This window comes from Papilio polytes, unplaced genomic scaffold (genome assembly GCF_000836215.1).
Source record: "Papilio polytes unplaced genomic scaffold, Ppol_1.0 DF822289.1, whole genome shotgun sequence".
Taxonomy (NCBI): Eukaryota; Metazoa; Arthropoda; class Insecta; order Lepidoptera; family Papilionidae; genus Papilio; species Papilio polytes.
Window position 1 is genome coordinate 2,282,128 of NW_013526915.1, and position 5,474 is coordinate 2,287,601.

The window sequence follows — 5,474 nt, forward strand, 5'->3', positions numbered from 1 at the left end:
CGGCGGCTACGACTGCATACAGCAGCGCGCCTGTTGCTCCGCCGCCCTCCATTGTAGGTCGTTGAGGTGTCGACTCTGGAACTGGAGGAAATATGAATTAAATTCTCATTATCAACCTTTTAACAAACTATAAGGACACGGGAAAAATAAAAAAAATTGTCAAATACTTTGACCAATTCATCTATCTATTAGCTAGAGACAAATATATTTTTGCACTAGGTAACATTTTAGTATTAGCAATCGAAAGGTTTGTGGAACTTGCTGATCGGACGATAATTCGTCATATAACGACGACTAAATTTTTTTTTACATTTTGGAGATTTGACATACATAAGTGCTACGTTTAAGATTACGATAAAGAAAGGAATAATCTTAAAACCGATAAGATTCATAGTATAGTTTAAATCACAAAATAATATAACCGATTCTTAACTCACTAATTATTTTAGAAAATACGTGTTTTGGTAACGCATTAGTTTCTACACATTTACATTTAAATAAAATTTCTAATTGATATCGATATGATTTCAATTTAACGTCGCTTTTAAGCCGAGTTTTAAGGACGTTTGGATGAAAATGGAGTAATATAACAGTATTAAAAACTTCTGAGAAATGAAAAAGTTAACAAATCATAGAACAAAACATAAATTTAACAAGAAACTGAGAACTGAACAAAATTTATAACCGTGAAGAACCGTGGTGAATTTTTATAAAACCATAACAAAACTAAATTAACAAAAGAATTTTAAATTAACTGTATACGAACATGACTTATTTTTCCCGACAAGTATTGAAACAGCTCAAACACAAGTTACTATTTATACAATAAAAATCTCATAAAACATACTCACAAGAGGCGACGTCAACGTTACGGAGTACTAACTAAAAGTGAGATAAATCGTCATATGTTGATGCGGACAAAGATAATGATAAAATATATTTGATATGACAGATAACTATCTTTTAACATAACATTTTACTCCAAAATACATAAACCGTGTTGTTTAAAAAAAACAATTTAATCTTACTTAATATTGTAAATGTAAAAGTTTAGATGGATGGATGTTTGTTAGAGTTTGTTGCCTAAACGGCTGCACGGATTTCGATGGAACGATATAGATGCAGAGGATAGTCTGGAAGAACACATAGGCTACTTACTTTTTTGTACTTAACATGTATCTTTGAATTACTTTAAAAAAAAAATTCTAAGCTAGCGCTTGACCACGTCATTCCCCCCTAGATTATCCAACTTAGGTAACAATAGTAAATATTTTAAGTTAACTTTATCTTCAACTTGCCCTTGTCCCTATAGAGGGTCGGCACAGTATATTCTGCTCTTCCATACATTTCTATCAGTGGTCATCTGAATCCACTCCCTTAAGCATATCCTCTTTCACACAATCCATCCATACTCTTCGGTCTTTCTCTACCTTTGTGGCCATCCACATTCAATCTTAACACTTTCTGATTGTCCTCATTCTATCAAAAAGTTATAACTTTATCGACAACCTAATCACAGGCTATATCAAGCTGTTTTGGATTATTGAACCATAATAATAATTTATCATTGTCTTAATTGAGTTCATTGTACTATACCAAGTATCAAGACGTTTGTATCTAATTACAAATTCAATGGAGTTTTGTTGAACATAACACATATGGTAATGCAACGAGATATTAGTCGTAACATCTTCAGTCTGGGTCAAAGACAATCTTTGTTTTAATTATAAATATGTGTGCGAGATAATTAGTACATACTGATATATAATATATAAAAATATAAATTTTCGTGGATACGGAAGATAACTAGTAGATAACATTTAAGGTTGCCTCAGAGTTAACTTGCACTTAAATCATTTTCATCTGATGATTGTTCGAACCAGAGACATTCACAATAAGCCGTACTATTCCCCAATTTTTTGCTCTGTGACAGATTTATTATAATCTATGGCGACGCTTCCGCTTGCTTTTTATAAACCAACCTCGGAACGACGCGGAAGCAAATCTATCAAATAAGTTAAAATTGTACCATATTTTACGCCAAAATTACAAGTTTTAATACAAAGAGAAGATTCTTTTCCTTTGTTCTGCAATGATGATGATGATTTGAAATCACTAGTTATTAAATTTACCATCTATTATTCCGTAGAGGAAATGATTTTGCGCGCCGTATGATATGATGAACAGAACAAAGCGTATACTTTGATAACTGATTCTCATGCGATATAATTTACTTGTTTATTACATAACGCATGTACTTAAGACGTTAGGAAATAAAACAGTTAAGTGTAAAAACTACTACATTTAAGTTTTATATTTACTTAAGACTTTACTTACTAATTTAAAAGAGAATAAATCGAATTTTCTTACTATCCGTCAGCTCTAAAAATCTGCAAACAGGCAATGAAAATGGAATCTTAACATGGTATCGATTAAAATAAGGTCTTTGTATACAAAGATTATTTCATACAAAAGTCAAATGCTTATTAATAAATATTGTCCTAGCAGAATATAGTTCATTCCCGACGAAAAGAAATCCTTTTGTTTTTTCATTTAATGTCATTGACCCATACGACTTTGTGTTATATTTTCTTATTAATAATTCATTTTCATTGTATTTAAATATTAATTCTTACATTATAGCCTTTGTGCGAATTACATTTGTGAGAAACGTAAAAATTTCCAGAATAAACAGATGCATACAGAGTTAAGTTGAAACCTAATAAAAAATACTACTTTAATATGAATTTAATCTGACGCTCTACTAAGCAAATATCATAAATTTTAAGAGCAATTCTTAAGAACTTTCACTATCAATTTAACTGTCTTCGCTTCACTTTCGATTCTTTATAAAATACAAGTTCTACAAAATAAAACTACATTACCTACCGCTTTATAGTCGAAAAATACACTAAATAATCTATTACACTCAAAACTGATAAACACAATAAAATAGTTACAATAGATACTGTCTGTCAAGTGAAATCGTCGGCGCGAAACCGGCTTGCGTAAACACCACCTTGACACTGCAAGAAACGTGGCAACAATATTATCGTTTATACTACAAATACAAATACTTTATACTAGAAAAGAAAGCAAAAAATACCCCAAATATCGTCGCGCGATTTTGAGCTAAACTATTTAACTACGTCGTAGTCTTTGACTCCAAAAATAAAAAAAGGGACCCACCTGCAAGCATTACCTTTCGGATAAAAAAATCATCAACATCGGTCCACTACCGGCAGAGTTATGCCGTAACACACATAAAAAAATAAACATACAGACGAATTGAGTACCTCCTTTTGGGAAGTCGGTCAAAAAAAAATAAACATACAGAGGAATTGAGTACCTCCTTTTGGGAAGTCGGTCAAAGAAAAAAATACATACAGACGAATTGAGTACCTCCTCTTGGGAAGTCAGACTATACATCTATGTCAATTTTCATCCAGATCCGTTCAGCCGTTTAGGCTACAAACATCTAAACTTTCGCATTTATAATATTAGTAAGATGTAATAAAATGTTTCAATTAAGTAATTTATAATTTATGTGCGTCTTCTCCGTGAATTAAGGGTAGGCAACGCATCTGCGATTGCGGATGTTTATGGGCAACGGTCGCTTTCCATTTCGGTGGATTTAGATGACCGCTTGCTCGTTTGCCACATTATATTATAAAAAAAATCAAAGGTCACATTTGAAACATTATCCTACATGGTACAGTTACAATTAATCTAAATAATCATAATCATAATATTCATATTAAATTAAAAAATGTTAACGACATACAAAATAATAAAAACGTAAAACAAGAAACATAGATAAGAAAATGCATTTGCATATAAGTACGTTGTTATTTCAACATAACCGGTTATATACAGCACGTGGATATTCAATATCGTGCAAGTCATTTCCAGAACGTTCGATACAATTTAAAAATTAACAAACATTTTTGCATAAATGAACATCCTGTTTATAGGATGTTCGGTAAATCGCGAAGTAATTTGCAACATCCTGTAATTAAAAGAAAACACTAGGCATAATCTGATTATGTAACTGATCAAACTAGAATGCAAAAGTGTTTGTTTGTTGTTTATTTGAAGGTATCCTAAACGGCTGAACGGATTTCCTTGAAATTTAAATGTAGAGCATAACGGGGATGTCGCGGGAGACAGCTAGCTTTTCATTATTATTGACATATTTATTTATTATCTGTAGATTTCTATTGCCAAAACATGTATACAAAATCATACGAAAACTGGCACATAGCTTGGTAATAGTATTTTCTATTAAGAAGTTACTAAGTTAAGTTTTTATGCCTAAGTTTAGAGTAGAAATTAACATTCTATGTATGTATGTAGGGGATTACTATAAAATTATAAATAACTATGTAATTTGAAACTGTAATTCCTAGACGTGTAACATCACGATGGACAAAGCCATGCAATCAGTATCGTAATACCATTATGAGCAATGATAGATCTGAAAAGAGATATGTGGCATTTTTTTTCTTTTTGTAAAAATAAGTACTTAATGTAATTTTCGAATAGTCTTCATACACATAACCGATAGCCAAACAAAAAAAAAGGAGTTTACGATGTAAAATTTGGAGAACCTCGGCCCTACAAAGTTCCTTTTAAAAGGAAATTAAACTAACGAAAACTTACTTCAGTAGAAATGCTACTTATAAATAATTACGAAATAAATCGAGTTGAATATGTCCTTACGTTGATACCAATGCAACATACAACTTGATTATAACTTGTATTAAGTTAGTAACTTGTAGTCCTTGTTGTTGCAAAGAGGTCGCGAGTAAGGAGTGCGATAAAAAACATAAAGATGTTATAAACCTGTGTAGACAATAGAGCAATTACCGGTTTTCATTTAATGGACAACGATTTTCTTGAAACATTCATAACTAAATAAACACGGTTCTTGAATTTTATAAAAGATTCCGATATAATAAATGTTATAAAATGTAATCAACATAATTTGCTAATAAACAAGTCTGATTCCAAGTCAAATAATGGGAATCCGAATTCGAAAGTTTCTAAATTCATCGAGAAGTTTACGTTAAATTCGTAAAGAAACGGAATACCATATTAAAATCTAGTAATTGTAGTAAACCGTTGATAACTATACCTTTTGCAATTCCAACTGTTTGCACTCTCTAATTCAATATCATTTTTGCTCGTTACTCTTCCAATTATATATTTTACTTTCTTAGCTCTAGCAAAAATAACCAATTAGTGGTGTAGATTCGTTAGAACCTTGACCAAAGGAGACTTAGTATAGTAATAAATATGCAATAAGGTCTATGAAAGGTTGAAATCTAAATACGCTATATTATGGTTTGACATAAAAAGATAAATGTAATCATTTGCACTCTTCAACATTAAGTCATTATTTTTATTATAAAAACCATTATTTACAAAACCAATTTCTGATAAACACGAAACATTTAACGTTAATAGACCAC